General features: G+C 48.5%; 1 protein-coding gene and 1 non-coding gene across 3 annotated transcripts in view; both read left to right on the forward strand.

Moving 5' to 3' along the window:
• Positions 1-18,195, forward strand: part of ABCC5 (ATP binding cassette subfamily C member 5) — a 91,225-nt gene that overhangs the window by 10,398 nt on the left and 62,632 nt on the right. The gene's annotated exons all lie outside the window — the stretch shown is intronic.
• Positions 9,045-9,175, forward strand: LOC139004705 (small Cajal body-specific RNA 24). The gene has a single exon (XR_011470545.1). It is a non-coding gene; the product is annotated as a small Cajal body-specific RNA 24 (non-coding RNA).

Here is an 18,195-nt window from a genome sequence, read left to right on the forward strand (position 1 = left end):
AGCCTCACCAGGGCCATTTCAACCTCACCGGGGTCGTCCCTACCTCACGGGGGCCGTTTCAACCTCACCGGGGTCGTCCCTACCACACCAGGGCCGTTTCAACCTGACTGGGGTTGTCTCTACCACACCGGGGCTGTTTCAACCTGACCGGGGTTGTCCCTACCACACCGGGGCCGTTTCGACCTGACTGGGGTCGTCCCTACCTCACGGGGGCCGTTTCAACCTGACCGGGGTTGTCCCTACCACGCCGGGGCCGTTTCGACCTGACTGGGGTCGTCCCTACCTCACGGGGGCCGTTTCAACCTGACCCGGGTTGTCCCTACCACGCCGGGGCCGTTTCGACCTCACCGGGGTCTTCCCTACCTCACGGGGGCCGTTTCAACCTGACCGGGGTTGTCCCTACCACGCCGGAGCCGTTTCGACCTGACTGGGGTCGTCCCTACCTCACGGGGGCTGTTTCAACCTCACCGGGGTCGTCCCTACCTCACGGGGGCCGTTTCAACCTGACCCGGGTTGTCCCTACCACGCCGGGGCCGTTTCGACCTGACTGGGGTCGTCCCTACCTCACAGGGGCCGTTTCAACCTGACCGGGGTTGTCCCTACCACGCCGGGGCCGTTTCGACCTGACTGGGGTCGTCCCTACCTCGCGGGGGCTGTTTCAACCTCACCGGGGTCGTCCCTACCTCACGGGGGCCGTTTCAACCTGACCGGGGTTGTCCCTACCACGCCGGGGCCGTTTCGACCTGACTGGGGTCGTCCCTACCTCTCGGGGGCCGTTTCAACCTGACCGGGGTTGTCCCTACCACGCCGGGGCCGTTTCGACCTGACTGGGGTCGTCCCTACCTCACGGGGGCCGTTTCAACCTCACCGGGGTTGTCCCTACCACACCGGGGCTGTTACAACCTGACCGGGGTTGTCCCTACCACACCGGGGCCGTTTCAACCTGACCGGGGTTGTCCCTACCACGCCGGGGCCGTTTCGACCTGACTGGGGTCGTCCCTACCTCACGGGGGCTGTTTCAACCTCACCGGGGTCGTCCCTACCACACCGGGGCCGTTTCGACCTGACTGGGGTCGTCCCTACCTCACGGGGGCCGTTTCAACCTCACCGGGGTTGTCCCTACCACACCGGGGCTGTTTCAACCTGACCGGGGTTGTCCCTACCACGCCGGGGCCGTTTCGACCTGACTGGGGTCGTCCCTACCTCACGGGGGCTGTTTCAACCTCACCGGGGTCGTCCCTACCTCACGGGGGCCGTTTCAACCTGACCAGGGTTGTCCCTACCACGCCGGGGCCGTTTCGACCTGACTGGGGTCGTCCCTACCTCACGGGGGCCGTTTCAACCTGACCGGGGTTGTCCCTACCACACCGGGGCCGTTTCGACCTGACTGGGGTCGTCCCTACCTCACGGGGGCCGTTTCAACCTCACCGGGGTTGTCCCTACCACACCGGGGCTGTTACAACCTGACCGGGGTTGTCCCTACCACACCGGGGCCGTTTCAACCTGACCGGGGTTGTCCCTACCACGCCGGGGCCGTTTCGACCTGACTGGGGTCGTCCCTACCTCACGGGGGCTGTTTCAACCTCGCCGGGGTCGTCCCTACCTCACGGGGGCCGTTTCAACCTGACCGGGGTTGTCCCTACCACGCCGGGGCCGTTTCGACCTGACTGGGGTCGTCCCTACCTCACGGGGGCCGTTTCAACCTGACCGGGGTTGTCCCTACCACGCCGGGGCCGTTTCGACCTGACCGGGGTTGTCCCTACCACGCCGGGGCCGTTTCGACCTGACTGGGGTCGTCCCTACCTCTCGGGGGCCGTTTCAACCTGACCGGGGTTGTCCCTACCACGCCGGGGCCGTTTCGACCTGACTGGGGTCGTCCCTACCTCACGGGGGCCGTTTCAACCTCACCGGGGTCGTCCCTACCACACCGGGGCCGTTTCGACCTGACTGGGGTCGTCCCTACCTCACGGGGGCCGTTTCAACCTGACCGGGGTTGTCCCTACCACGCCGGGGCCGTTTCGACCTGACTGGGGTCGTCCCTACCTCACGGGGGCCGTTTCAACCTGACCGGGGTTGTCCCTACCACGCCGGGGCCGTTTCGACCTGACCGGGGTTGTCCCTACCACGCCGGGGCCGTTTCGACCTGACTGGGGTCGTCCCTACCTCTCGGGGGCCGTTTCAACCTGACCGGGGTTGTCCCTACCACGCCGGGGCCGTTTCGACCTGACTGGGGTCGTCCCTACCTCACGGGGGCCGTTTCAACCTCACCGGGGTTGTCCCTACCACACCGGGGCTGTTTCAACCTGACCGGGGTTGTCCCTACCACGCCGGGGCCGTTTCGACCTGACTGGGGTCGTCCCTACCTCACGGGGGCTGTTTCAACCTCACCGGGGTCGTCCCTACCTCACGGGGGCCGTTTCAACCTGACCGGGGTTGTCCCTACCACGCCGGGGCCGTTTCGACCTGACTGGGGTCGTCCCTACCTCACGGGGGCCGTTTCAACCTGACCGGGGTTGTCCCTACCACACCGGAGCCGTTTCGACCTGACTGGGGTCGTCCCTACCTCACGGGGGCCGTTTCAACCTCACCGGGGTTGTCCCTACCACACCGGGGCTGTTTCAACCTGACCGGGGTTGTCCCTACCACACCGGGGCCGTTTCAACCTGACCGGGGTTGTCCCTACCACGCCGGGGCCGTTTCGACCTGACTGGGGTCGTCCCTACCTCACGGGGGCTGTTTCAACCTTGCCGGGGTCGTCCCTACCACACCGGGACCGTTTCAACCTCACCGGGGCCATCCCAGCCTTACCAGGGAAACAGGATGTTTGGTCCTCTGTCCCCTGCCGGCGGCTCCCCACTAGACAAAATCTCCAGGCATTCCTGGTGGTTGCACATCCAGCGCTCCTGCCCTCCACCAAGTGCACAGACTGCCTGTCTGCTGTCCCGCAGTGCCCCACCAGAGACTGGGACCAGTGGGCATGTTTGTGCGCTTGCTGGTACAGCAGTTCCACAGTGCCAGCCGAGTCAGGCCCAGCCCTGGCCGGCCCCGGACCCGACTCTGCCCCCCCGATTGCATCCCTCCCAGATGCAAGGAGCTGAAATCTGCAGCCTGCTGGGATGGGCTCTGTACTTGGTGCTTCAGCACATCCTACTCAGTCTCTATGCGCTTCTTTCTATGCGAGGAGTTGAAATCTGCAGTTTGTTGGGTTGGGCTCTGTACTTGGTGTCACATCCTACTCAGTCTCAATGTTCTTTCTCTCCTTCCAGTTGTAGAGCTACCACTGGGCCAAGTTTCCCATGGTTCTGTATGATAGGTGTTTATCTGATATTTGGTAGTTTCGATGTTGTTGTGCGAGGTAGCACGCACAGGTCTCTTCCTTATGCCGCCATCCTGGTTCTCCTGGGTCTGCTTCTTGAGTGTGTCTCTCATGGCTGCGAGCAGTTGAAGTCTGCAATTTGTTGGGACAGGCTGCAAAAGCGCATGTGGGTCTTTTTGTGCACCTGGCACAGCTTGGATGGGGATGTAAATTGATTAGGGCTGAGACTCAGGGAGTCGCCATGGCGGAGCAAATAGCACTGGCTGAGTCTCCGCGGCCCCTTGACTCTCTGCCAGGGCTTTGTGTCCCCCAGTGCCGGCGAGCAGCTGTGCAACAGAGTCTCCCTCGCTTTCTGATGGCTGCAAGGCCGTGCTGCCTCTCCCCGTAGGGTCTGGTGCTTCATGATCCCGCCTGAACCAGCTCAGTGGATTTGAAAGTTTGCAGAAGAAAAGGCGCTTCTACTTGTGGGTCTGGCCCAGCCCAGATGGGAATGTAAATTGCGTAGGGCGGGGTCACAGGGAGTCGCCGGGGCGGAGACTCAGCGGCCCCTTGCCTATCCAGGACTCCAGGACTTTGTGTCCCCCAGTGCCGGCGAGCAGCCGAACGCCAGAGCCTCCCTCGCTTCCTGACCGCTGGAAGGCCGTGCCGTCTCTCGCCTTGGGGCCTGGGGCCTCAGAGACCCGCCCGAACCAGCTCAGTGGATTTGAGAGTTTGTAAAAGCACAGTCATTCCCTCTTGTGCCTCTGGCACAGCCCTGAGGGTAGGGCGGGGTCACAGGGAGTCACCAGCATGGATGAAATAGCGATGGCGGCGTCTCCGCGCCCCTCGCCTCCCCGGGACACCAGGACTTCTTGTCCCTCGGTGCCGGTGAGCAGCCGCGTATCAGAGCTTCCCTCGCTCTCCGACCACTGCAAGGCCGTGGCCGCCTCTCCCTGTGGGATCTGGGGCCTCAGAGACCCGCCCCGAGCAAGCCCAGAGGATTCGAGGGTTCGTAAAAAACCGAGAATCCATTTGCAGCCCGCGTGGCGTGTGACTGCGTACCTCTGGTTTTGGTGCCTCCGTAGCTCCCACTCAGTCTCACTGCGCTTCTTTCTTTTCCTCCAGTTGTAGATCTCCCACTGGGCCAACTTCCCCATGGTTCTGAGTGGCGGTTGTTTACTTCATAGTTGATAGTTTCAATGATGCTGTGAGAGAGCAGCACACACAGGTCCGCTCCCTACGCCGCCATCTTGGTTCTACCAAAAAAAATATTTTTAAAAAAAAGAAGAATCATTGATCGATTGCCTCCTGCATACTCCCCCCACTGGGGATTGAGCCCGCAACCCAGCATGTACCCTGACCGGGAATTTGAACCTTGACCTTCTGGTACATGGGTAGATGCTCAAGCTTTCTGTTTCTTAAGCAGTTTTAAATACCTCAGTCATTATTTTGTTGAGATAGATAACTTGGAAGTTACAAATGGTTAATGAAAACTTTTTCAATGACATCTTGGTTCTGCTTTTAGGTAGCCTTCTGCGAATTTTTCTTTAATGCCTCACTATTCATTTCCTCTCTCTTAATCAAAAATAAAAGGTCGATGCCGGAACAGGAAACCAGCCTGCAGAAGGTTTTGCAATGGTTGAACCTGTTAATATCAAAATTACAGACTAATGTGTGCCCTGGCCGGTGTGGCTCAGTTGGAACATTATGCCGAGCACTGGAAGGTCTCAGGTTCGATTCCCGGTCCGGGCTCTTACCTAGGTGGTGGGTTTCATCCCCAGTTGGGGTGAGAGGCAACCAATCAATGTCTCTTTCTTTCTCCCTTCCTCCTCTCTAAAATTCAATTAAAAAAGAATTGCAGCCCTAGCCGGTTTTGCTCAGTGGATAGAGCGACGGCCTGTAGACTGAAGGGTTCTGGGTTCGATTCCCTGGCCCTGGTCATGCATGCAAGAGGCAACCAACCAATGTGTGTCTCTCACATTGATGTTTCTCTCTCTCCCTCTTCTTTCCACTCTCTCTAAAAATCAATGGATCAAAAATATGATTAACAAAAAACCAAAAAAATTTGCAGACTAATGTTAAGTTAATTTGCCACAATGAAGCTCACTGATTAGCAGAATTAAGCTTCTCTCTCCCTTTGTTTTCCACCCCCTTTTTAGGGAGTTAGCCTATTTAGATAAGTTGATGTTATATACATTTAAATTATAAGATTATTTTTTAAATTAGCTGTTCAAAGAATCAATTTAACTCTGTTATATCAGATGAAAACTTCTGTTTGCCAAAGCAGACATGCTGTTTAGTGATCACTTAGTTTTCTTAAATGTTGTCGTCTCACAGTAGAAAAATAGCCAAACTGCTCATACCTCCACCTTTGTGGTTGCTTCTCACCATTGTCAGCAGTTCCAGCCTGCTCTGCAGTCCCACGGTCACATGATGGAACCACATGTCTTATACTAAGCATTTAACATGAGCATACACATGACACTAGGCACTGAAGAAAGTTTCATTTATAAATTTTTTTTTTTTAAGCCAAAGCCTGAACTTAAGGGATTTTTGTCAAATGCAAAAGACCAGTATTCATCTATCTAAATCTGTGGTTCTCAGCCCAGGCTGCATATTAAAGTCATTTGAAGAGCCTTTGAAAAAAATACCGATGCAGGACCCTATCCCAGACCAATTAATCCAGTCTCTGGGGTTGGAGTCGGGCTTCAGCGTTGCTTTAACGCTCCCCTGGTTATTCTGTTGTGTAGGCAGCTCTGAGAACCTCTGCCCTGAATCCCTTGGGATAAAATCTCTTCCCCTCAACCAATGGGGCTCCAAGTGTTCCCTGTAAGGTTTTTTCCCCTGTGACTCAGGTTCAGTGTAATCTTTTGAAACCTTATCATTGTAATAACAAAGTTAATCTCACGCACCAGTGTAATAGGAACTTTGAATAAGTTCCTTGGAAGTTAGCGTATTTATAAAACAACTAAAAGCCCTCAAATTTCTGCTGATTATAGAGTAATACCAGATTATGAACTGTGGGAAAACACCTGTTTTGCTATGGTGATGTTGTGCAGTTATATCCATTGGTATATTAATAGCTGATCCTCAGCACCAGGCACTACAACATAAGGAGTGAACAGGTAGTTACCGATGAGATGCATGAGTTATTCATAGCTGCTAAGTCGGAGAATTTTGCTGTCTCTTTTGATTGAAGTGGTCACTATTTGGAAGTTCTTAAGGGAAGAGCTTGAGATGGTCAGGATCATATAAATACTCATTGGAGAAAGGATGTGTTGAGAATTGGGAGAGGAAATGTCCTTGGTAGTTTCTTTAACTTGGGGATAGGGACGATGGGAAAGCCTGATGTCAGCTTGGGAGGACATCATCTTTTTTAATTTAAAAGAAAATTTTAATTTAGTTTTTAATATTTTGAGTCTCCTGAAACCTGTATCTAAAATTGTACAGCAGTTCCCCTTAAAAAGATGTCTCCCAAGATGTTCGTCATAAAGGCAGCTATGGGACTGGAACATGTACAGAAAAGCTTTGACTTGGGCCAGAAAGGTTGATGAGAAGAGGCTGCCCGTTCCGTGTCTGTGTTAAGACCTGGTGATTACGGAGAGGGGAGGGGAATACCCTGTAGGATCTGAGGCCTGTACTTTCTGGTCATGCCCCAGGGGGTGTGCCAGTCAGGAGAATTGCAGCTTTCAATCTGCCTGCCATCTCTGCATCCATAAGAACTTGGATGAATCCTCAGTCTTCAGGTTTAGGAAGGCCACCCTGCTGTTGTCCTGCTGTCAGGCAGGGGCTGTTCAGCCCGGAGAATGATTTCTGGCCCCTGTTATCTTGTCCCAGAGGCCTCCATGCAGGGGAAAGCCCATGTCGCCCTGTCAGCAGACATTCCGCTCTGGCAGCCTGAGAAAATGAGATGGGACAAAGCAGACAAGCGGTGGCCCGCGGTGTGGTGGGTGCACCAATGAGCACAGCCACGGGGGTGGTGTGAATGCACGCAGCAGGGAAGCCTCTTGCGCAAGCATGGCTGTTTGCTCCTGGATCGAATGTTCCTTGTTTCCCTCACCAGATGGGCACGTAGGTGACTGTGTGCTTCCCTGACCTTGGTGTGAACCGTAGCAGAACCTGAATTTCATTGTCCCCTATTAGCTCTCCAGGTGTCCCCACCCTGCCCCACCTGTGTCACTTTGGTAGGAAAAAAAAATACTCAGTGTCTCCTAGCCATATAGTCCTCAGGAAAATATAAATAGCAACAGTATTTCCTTGTTTAATGTTTTCTCAGCTCTGGATCAAACAGTATTTCCCCTTTGGAAAGAATGAACTGCTGCGGACACCTCTCCCTGTGTGTGTCTGTGTCATCTGGCCACGGAGAGGCATTCAGTCTGTAGATAGTGCCCCTTGAGAGAAATAAAGAGAGATGGGGGCCCTCCTCCCTTCTCAGGAGAGGCTTTAAAAAGTTACTTCTCACAAGAATTTAAAGCACCATAGCTTACAGAACAGGCCTCCTAAAATACATCACCTAGACCAGCGTACAAGCACTGTCTTAGCTGTGTAGCTAGCTAGAGCTACCTTAGCACGACTGACGTTTGGCCACAGACACTCCTCTGTTCCGGGGGCTGTCCTGTGCGTCCTGGGATGTTCAGCAGTGTCCCTGGCCTCTACCCACTAAACCAGTGACGGCGAACCTATGACACGCGTGTCAGAGGTGACAGGCGAACTCATTATTTTGGTTGATTTTTCTTTGTTAAATGGCATTTAAATATATAAAATAAATATCAAAAATATAAATCTTTGTTTTACTATGGTTGCAAATATCAAAAAATTTCTATATGTGACACGGCACCAGAGTTAAGTTATGGTTTTTCAAAACGCTGACACGCCGAGCTCAAAAGGTTCGCCATCACTGCACTAAATGCTGGAAGTGACAAACGTCTCTAAACGTTGCCAGATGTGCCCTGGGCAAGCAAAATCGCCCTCCCTTCAGAACTGCTGGGCTACGCTGTCCAGGACTTTAGCCGTGAGCCACATTAGCTATCAAGCATTGGGAACGTGGCCAGTCCGAATTGAGATGTGGTGTATATATCAAATACACACCGGATTTCCCCTGATGATCCTATTGTGTAGCCAGCCAGACTTAGTTTTAAAAAAAAGTGTAAAATAGCTCATTAATAAGTTTTTATTGATTACATGTCAAAAAGATAAGATTTTGTATAGGTTGGGATAAATATACAGGGTGTCCCAAAAAATGTATACACACTTTAATAGCTGATAGCACAATTTTGAAAGTGAAATGTATTTTAATAAACACTGCCTTTATCATTATTTAAAGTGTATGTATACACTTTTTTGGGACACTCTATATTATTAAAATTAATTCCACTCAGAGGCAGGGGTGGGGTGGGGACTGGGGGGCGGTGGGTAAAAGGAGGGAGAATGGGGGACATCTATAATAGTGTCAACAATAAAAAAATTAATTTCACCTGTATCTTTTTCTTTCTTAATGTGCATACTAGAAAAATTTAAATGACATTTGTGGCTTGCGTTATACTTACATTGGGCAGCACTGAGGTGTAGTTAAACCATTAATCTTGTTTGAGGCATTTAGTTCCCAGTAAAATACTGGATTTAAATTCTTTTTTGTCTTTGGAAAATTTTCCTTCATATAGTGGAGTTATGGAGACAGTATTTAAAATGTTACATCTCACCAGTTGGTTTTTCTGAGTACCCACTAGTGGCATATTACAAATTGGGGCAATGGACATTTACTTTTTATTCAGTTTCTTCTCAAAGTGGAGAAAACTCTTTGTAAATGTCCTAAAGAAATATAGTAGCTTTCTGTTCACCCTTTGCAAGTAAAAAGGGTGGATCGTTCCACTACTGACATACACACATCCTTAATAAAAGCGTAGCCCTAGCCCGTTTGGCTCAGTGGATAGATCGTCGGCCTTCGAACTGAAAGGTCCCAGGTTCGATTCCAGTCAAGGGCACATGCCCGGGTTGTGGGCTCGATCCCCAGTGGGGGACTTGCAGGAGGCAGCTGATCCATGATTCTCTCTCAACATGGATGTTTCTATCTCTCTCTCCCTCTTCCTTCCTCTCTGAAATCAGTAAAAATGTATTAAAACAAACAAAAAATACGAACAATAATAAAAGCATAATATGCTAATTAGACCAGACAGCTGAACGACCTTCCGGAGGTCCTTCCAGATAAAGCTGCGGTGGCGGGGGTTGAGGCAGAGGCAATTTGGGGTGATCAGGCAGGCAGGCAGAGTGGTTAGAGGCGATCAGGCAGGCAGGCAGGTGAGCCGTTAGGAGCCAGCGGTCCCAGATTATGAGAAGGATGTCCGACTGCCAGTTTAGGCCCGATCCCTGAGGGGTCCCGGATTGCGAGAGGGTGCAGGCCGGGCTGAGGGACCCCCTTCCCCTGTGCACAAATTTCATGCCCTGGGCCTCTAGTATATATATAATTGGTGCAGTGTTCAGATGATTTTATGTTTGTCTTACCTTTTCTCCTTCATGTATTAGATTTTATCTCTATTTTTATTAAGGTATATTTAATTTAATTTTTAAATTTAACATATTTCTTGGTTGGTAACATTGAATTGAGAGTTTGAGGGAACCAATTTAGAAGGTTATTCTGGATTTTGACCTTTTAGAAATACTAGAATGTACTCAGCATTAAGGCGGTGATTTTGAGGTGGGGGTCTGTTTGTTTACTCCTGCATCCCCAGCACCTGCAGCAGAGCCTGGTCCTGAGCCCCTCAACAAATACTCATTGAGTGATGGACTATAAAATCATGTCTTTTTCAGAAAAGCTAGCTGTTCAAAATATATTATATAACCTGGTCATTTCTTTAGCTTTATCCCCCTTCCTTTTAATGCTAATTTCATTATACAAAAAGTTTTCCTCTTTATATTTAAACTCATCCATCTTACCTTTAACAGTTCCTGGCTTTGGGGGAAAATGGAGGCGATCCCCCTTCCATAGCGGGATTAAATATGCCATTTAATTTTCTCTGTCCTATTTATTTGATCATTTTTACGTAACTTTTTGGGGTTAATTCCAAATGGATTAATGTATGTGTGAAACCTGGATATCAATGAGTTCATCTCCAGTCAGTATTTATTGGTCCCCAAAATAGTCTCTGACTCACGTTTCTCTACCCTGTCACGTTATTCATGTCTTTCTATGGTATAGCTTGAATAAATTACGTAAGTCTTTTCTTTTGGTTCATTTCTATTTTTAATTCATTCACCCTTAGCATATTGATAACTCACTTTACAAAATGTTAATGTGGTAGGATACATTTATTTTTACCTTTAAACAGGAATCCTTTTTTTTTCTGGCATGCTTGGCCAGGTAAGCTTTTTTAGGAAGCCTTAGAGAGGAAGAGAAATTAGGCATCCAACCAGATAGTTACAAGCGTGGGACATCTGTGCAGTTGCTGATGTTTTATGCTTTGCTTGCTTCTATTTTATGTTTAAATTCCAGTCTATAATGTATCTATCTTTTAGCATCTGCTCATCTTTGGCTTAAAAACTATCAGGAAGTACATTTTTGTAATTAAGTAAAAATAGTTCATTTACATCCTAGTGTTCTAGTCATGTACTTGTGACTTTGACTCTGGAAACTACCATTTGCTTATAATGAGATTAGTTAGGAGAGTCAGAGATAGAGAGCCATAGTTTACTTTCATCTGATACCCGCCCCAGGGAGGAGAGGAGAGCGGTCTAAAAGGGTGCATATGAGGTCATTGTGTACAGTCATGATTTGTTTGCTTATCTTTTTCTTTTAAAGGCACATAACTAATGGTTAGGAGCCTCAGCTGTGGAGCCTGGATTCAGACCCCTGCTGTTGTGTAACATGTGTGCCTCAGTGTCCTCAGCTGTAAGATGGGGGTGATAATAGTACCTGCCTCATAGGGTTGTAATGAGGATTAAGTGGGTTAGTGTCTGTAAAGCATTTAAAACAATGCCTGGTGCATAGTAAATGCCATGCCGGTTTGTTACAAATTCGCTGTCATCTTCGAGGAAGCAGTTTACCTTTACAGTTTACCTTTACATGATAGTCATGAGATCTGGCTATAAACAAGGAAGATTGCCCTTGTGGCGGGGTGGGGTCTCAGGGAGTCAGCAGAGTTCATCAGGCCAAGCCAACCGAGATGTGGCCGCGTGAAGGGAGAGCGCTGCATTGAAATGGTAGCAGCAGTCGAGGGTGCAGGAGAAAATGGCCCCACCTCAGAGCCACACAACTCAGTCTCTCCCTCCTGGAGAGACCTTCAAGAGCGTCAGTACCAAGGGCCTGCGCTGGCCACAGCCAGCTGACTGCTCCGTAGGGGCCGCTGGGGGGTAGGGAAAGGGGGGCCTGGTGGATCTCCCATGTGCGGCTGCACTGGGCCAGGTGCTTGCAGAGGGAGGCATGGCCCCTGTCCAGAGCCTGTATCCAGCTCAGTCTCTGACACCTCCGAATTCACCCTCAAGGGCCTTCCAAGAAAGTCTACCCCGTGGGCCCAGGAAGCTGACTCCCTTGCAGAGCGTGAGCTCAGCAGGGTGATGACAGGGAGTTGGGAGTATGGGCTGATGCCGTATGGAGGGGAGTGCTCAGCTCAGGTAAGATGGCGAGTGTGGGAGGGAAACAGCACAGGGACCCTGGCAGCTGTCCCTTCAGCTCTTTCCCTGGAGCCACACAGCCCGATCTGTCCTCACAGAACGCCAGTCCACTCCAAGCCATCCTCCCTCTGCTGGAGCCCAGGGTGAGTGGCCGCAAAGGAGATTTGGTGCAGTGGCCCTTTAAGAGGGCGCCTGGGTTTCTAGCAGACTCGTCTCTCCCTGAGAATCCCTGCTGACTTTCACAGCCAGATGTCTGTGGGCTCCTCTCTGGCTCTGGTGCTCTAGTCTGGGGAGCCCGCATGGAGCTGCGATCCCACGCTCCCCACGGGGACCTTTGCAGCCGAGCTATCCCTCTGGATTCTGGATTCGCAGCTGCCACATGTGGGGTGGGGCCAGCCCTTTCTGCCTCTCCGCCTTCCTACCAGACTCCATGTGGTTTCTTTTGTAAATTCTTGGTTACAAGACTTATGTTCAGCCTTCACTTGGTTATTCAGGTTGATTGTTCTGTATTTTAGCTGTGATTCCAGTTTGGACCTGGGAGGAGGTGAGTGTAACTTCCACCTTACTCTGCCGCCATCTTGGATCTCCAGGCTAAGCACTTAAAAAAAAAAATATATATATATATATATATATATATATATATATATATATATTCTTTTATTGATTTTAGAGAGGGAGGGAAGGAGGGAGGAAGAGAGACAGAGAGAGAGAGAAGGAGAGGAACATCAATGATGAGAGAGATCATTGATTGGCTGCCTCTTGCACGCCCCACACTGGGGATCAAGCCCACAGCCCAGGCACATGCCCTGACTGGGAATCAAAGGGGCTCATAGGTCGACGCCCAACCACTGAGCGTTTGAATTTCGCATTCTCCAATACAGGAAGTGACTTACTACCTGGGGATGGCAGAACATGGCATTGTTATATAGAGTCAAAGAAACAAACTTAGGCAATAAGAAGATTTCGTTGTTGTTAAGTTTGTTCACTTTTTTGTTCCTGGGGTTCTTGTTTGTTTTTATGGCCATTAGTAGTCTTTATTTTACTTTTGTACTTTGTTTTTCGGAAGAATGTACCAAGAATGCTTTAGTCTCCCCCTCATAATGTGTTTGTGTTGTTTATCTCTGACATATACTCGCTCACCACAAACCTCAGTGCCGGGGAGCCCTATGTGGGAGCTGGCCCTTCAGTCTCCCTGCTTCCCCAGCTGCCTCTTCAGGCTCCACCTAGAGCCCCTGGCCTGCCTTCAGACAGGCCCTGGAGGGTGGGTTCCCGCTCCAGGCACTAGAGCCTCTGCCCTGGGGTAGGGGCACAGCTCCTAGATAGCCACTGAGGTTTCTTGCAAGAAACTGGCTGGGGGCCCAGTTGGAGCGTCGTTCCGTACACCCAAAGGTGGCAGGTTCGATTCCGGGTCAGAGCACCTACCCAGGTTATGGATTTGATCTCTGGTTGGAGTTGGGGTGCATGTGGGAAGCAGCCAATCGATGTTTCACTCTCATGTTGATGTTTCTCTCCTTCTCCCTTCCTCTCTAAAATCAACAAAAGCATTTCCTCAAGTGAGGATATATAGATGATAGATAGATAGATGATAGACAAATTGCTTTTAAAAAAAGAAAGGAACTGGATGCTTTGGAGCCACGCGCCATCATTGTGTGTGTTGGGATGGGCTCGAGCCATCCAGGCGTTATCCAGGTGGGGTGCCCTGAGTCTCTTTCACACCACTGTATTCTGGTGGGTTTGATTTCCTTAGCAGTTGGGCTCCCAAGATCTTGGCCTGGTTTGCAAGTCAGGCTTGGGTGTGTGGGGACGATTCTGGAAGAAGGAGCTGGGCCAGCCACTCATTGCTGTGAGATAGGCCCAGTTAGGTTTTTCAAAACAGGAGGCGCAGGCAGGGCAGGGCTGGGCGCCACGCAGCCCTCAGGAAGACAGGGTGAGGGAGCAGAGGAGCCGTAGGCCTGCCCTTTGGCCCCAGAGTGAAGGAAGGGTGGACTCTGCACTGGATCTGCCAGCAGGACCGAGTGCAGGAAGGGAGGAGAGGCCACCTGGGAGCCAGGCCATGGAGATAGCTGGTGGTGAGGGCTCAGGTACTTCACAGGAGCCCCGGTCCGGTGTGATCCCCTGGTGGGTTTCCGTCTGCAATGCCCAGGCTGTCAGAGCCACCACGGGGCCTTTGCAGCCAGAGACCCTGAGTCCTTCCCCTTGGTGCTTCTGCCTGAGGGGGAGTGGTTCCCACCTGTTTCCATCTCTAGTTGATTTTCTAATGTTTGCGGTTTTATGTTAAACACCCACTCTCTCACCAGCAAGATAAGTAATGTGACATCTGTAGGGGATTTATGTGCATCTGCACCTGGATGTCTCTAGGGGGGAAGTACCTGAGAAATTTGGGCAGATAGATGTCCCTTTGCCTCGTGACATAATTTTACACTTAAAAATGGCAAATTTTATGCGATATATATTTGCCACGATTTTAAAAATGCCATTTAATTCAGCCATTCAGTAGCTTCCACCCAACTTTCAATTAGAAATGATTAATCTGCAATGTAATCCTATATCATAAAAGCCTAATATGCAAATCCACCGAATGGAAAGACCGGTGGGGGGGGGTGGGCAGGGCCTGCGATCGGGCGGATGCCAGGCCAGCCAAGGCGGGTGCCAGAGGGCAGAGAAAGGCAACCAGGCACTGCCGCGCGTTCCCCCCCCACCCCACCCCACCCCCCCCCCCCCCCCCCCATCGCCCGCCGATGGCCTCCCGTAGAGGTTTATTCAGCTCGGCTGTGCTGGCCTTTCTACTTTATATTCCAGTTCAACCACAGCATTTGTAAGATGGGGTTGTGGGGAGCAAGTGCCCTTCCCGCTGGACGCAGGGACTTGAGTGCCGGCCTCATGTGCGTCCCCAGGTCGCCAGCAGAGTCCCCAGGTCAGCAGAGTCGCCAGCAGACCTCGGCCACGACGGGTGCCCTGCGCCCTCCCCTCCACCTTCCCCCTCGGAGCCGGAGCCGGAGCCGGTGTCCCTGACCGCAAAGCGGGCTCCCGAACCCCCCCCCCCCCCCCCCCGCCCCTGCCAGGTCCCTCTCCCTGGCCGGCCCCCACCCCCCCTCCCATCAGCCCGCCAGGGACCCTGACAGGAGGAAGGAGGGAGCCCGATTCCTCCTGGCCGATTCCTCCTGGCCGGCGTCGGTGACAGAATATGTCTGAAGACCAAATGATATATGTAAATTTGATTTATTTGCAAAGTAATAGCTAAAATTCATGTCATTGAATTTCAGACACACTGACTGCCTCATGCTCACATATTATTGATATTAGATAGCGAATCCAAATTACGAACGGAAGATGACATTGACCATATAGTTAAGGCAGAAATTCCGGATGTAGACCAGTGTCCTCGACTTTTTCAAATTGTAAAATCAAATATGGTACATGGGCCATGTGGAATACAAAATCCAAATAGTCCATGTATGGAAAATGAAAAATGTTCAAAGGGCTATCTGAAAGAATTTCAAAATGCAACCATTGGAAATATTGATGGGTATCCCAAATACAAACGAAGATCTGGTAGCACCATGTCTATTGGAAATAAAGTTGTCGATAACACTGGGATTGTCCCTTATAACCCATATTTGTGCCTTAAATATAACTGTCATATAAACATTGAAATCTGCGCATCAATTAAAAGTGTCAAATATTTCTTTAAATGCATCTATAAAGGGCACGATTGTGCAAATATTTAAATTTCTGAAAAAAATACTATCAATCATGACAAAGTACAGGATTTCATTGACTCCAGGTATGTGAGCGCTCCTGAGGCTGTTCGGAGACTTTTTGCAGTGTGAATGTGTGACCAATCTCATGCAATCACAAGATTAGCTATTCATTTGCCAAATGATCAGAATTTGTATTTTGATACCGATGATTTTGCTGAAGTTATAGATAGGGCTAAGAGGCATAACTTGACTTGGATGGTTTGGTTCTTATTGAGTAGAGAAGATTCCGACGTGCGTAATTATTATTATTATTAGGAGATTCCACAGCATTATGTGTTTAATAATTCTTCTTGAAGAAAATGCCACAAGGGTGGGAATAAAGTATTAGGTAGACTGTTCACCGTGAGCTTTAAAGAACCAGAACAATATTACCTTAGACTTTTGCTTCTGCATGTAAAAGGTGCGGTAAGTTTTGATGATCTGCGAACTGTAGGAGGTGTAATTTATGATACATTTCGTGAAGCTGCTAAACATCGAGGATTATTAATCGACGACACTGTCTGGAAAGATACGATTGACGGAGCGATCATCCTTAATATGCCCAAACAACTATGGCAACTTTTTGCACATATATGTATGTGTGGATGTCCTTCTGATGCAGACAAATTATGGGATGAGAATAAATCTCATTTTATTGAAGATTTTTGTTGGAAATTACACTGAAGAGAAGGTGCCTGTATGAACTGTGAAATGCATGTCCATAATGAAATTCAAGAGGTATTCACATTGCATGGAATGAAATGTTAGCATTTCAAACTTCCGGACTATCCTATATCAGCGGTTCTCAACCTGTGGGTCGCGAACAATGAAAATACATCCTGCATATCAGATATTTACATTACGATTCATAACAGTAGCAAAATTACAGTTATGAAGTAGCAACGAAAATAATTTTATGGTTGGGGATCACCACAACATGAGGAACTGTATTAAAGGGTCGAGGTATTAGGAAGGTTGAGAACCACTGTCTATATAAACAAATACAAATACATGTGATGAATCGTACTAGCGACAACAGGCAGAGGTTTTGATAATTTCTCTGAATGATGAACAGTTGGCAGCCTTTCAGACTATAACTTCAGCCATCGAAGATCAAACTGTACACCCCAAATGCTTTTTCTTGGATGTTCCAGGTGGTAGTGGAAAAACATATTTGTATAAAGTTTTAATACATTATATTAGAGGTCGTGGTGGTACTGTTTTATCCACAGCATCTACAGGAATTGCTGCAGATTTACTTCTCGGTGGAAGAACCTTTCATTTCCAATATAAATTACCAATTCCATTAAATAAAACTTCGATTTCTAGACTCGATATAAAGAGTGAAGTTGCTAAAACCATTAAAAAGGCCCAACTTCTCATTATTGATGAATGCACTATGGCATCCAGTCATGCTATAAACGCCATAGATAGAATACTAAGAGAAATTATGAATTTGAATGGTGCATTTGGTGGGAAAGTTCTCCTTGGAGGGGATTTTCAATAATGTCTCAGTCGTGTGCCACATGCTATGTCATCAGCCATAGTACAAACAAGTTTAAAGCACTGTAGTGTTTGGGGATGTTTCAGAAAGTTGTCTCTTAAAACAAATATGAGATCAGAGGATTCTGCTTATAGCCAATGGTTAGTAAAACTTGGAGATGGCAAACTTGATAGCAGTTTTCCTTTAGGAATGAATATTATTGAAATCCCCTGTGAAATGATTTGTAACGGATCTATTATTGAAGCTACCTTTGGAAATAATATATCTATAGATAATATTAAAAATATATCTAAATGTGTGATATTTTTGTCCAAAAAATGAGCATGTTTAAAAATTAAATGAAGTAAATTTGGATATACTCGATGGAGATTTTCACACATATTTGAGTGATGATTCCATCGATTCAACGGATGATGCCGAAAAGGAAAATTTTCCCATCGAATTTCTTAATAGTATTACTCCTTCGGGTGCAATCATCATGCTACTGAGAAATCTGAATAGTAAATGGGGTCTTTGTAATGGTACTAGATTTATTATCAAAAGATTACAACCTAACATAATCAAAGCTGAAGTATTAACAGGATCTGCGGAAGGAGTGGTGTTCTGATTCAAAAATAGATTTGTCCCTGTCTAACACTGGCCTCCCATTTAAATTAATTTGAAGACAGTTTCCTGTGATGCCAGCATTTGCGATGACTATTAATAAATCACAAGGACAAACTCTAGATAGAGTAGGAATATTCCTACCTGAACCCGTTTTTGGACATGGTCAGTTGTATGTTGTTTTCTCAAGTTCAAAGAGCGTTTGACGTTAAAGTTAAAGTTGTAAATACTTCATCACAAGGGAAATTAGTCAAGCACTCTGAAAGTGTTTTTACTCTTAATGTGGTATACAAGGAGATATTAGAATAAGTTTAATCAATTTATCAGTCATTGTTTGTATCAATGTTGTTTTTGTATAATGTTTTTATAGCATGTTTTATATCAATGTTGTTTTTATATCATGTCTTTGTTATATCATGTTGTTATTGTTTATTTATTAATAAATTTAT

Source organism: Myotis yumanensis, unplaced genomic scaffold (genome assembly GCF_028538775.1).
Source record: "Myotis yumanensis isolate MYYU_CA2020_CCGP unplaced genomic scaffold, mMyoYum1.0.hap1 SCAF_2, whole genome shotgun sequence".
Lineage (NCBI taxonomy): Eukaryota > Metazoa > Chordata > Mammalia > Chiroptera > Vespertilionidae > Myotis > Myotis yumanensis.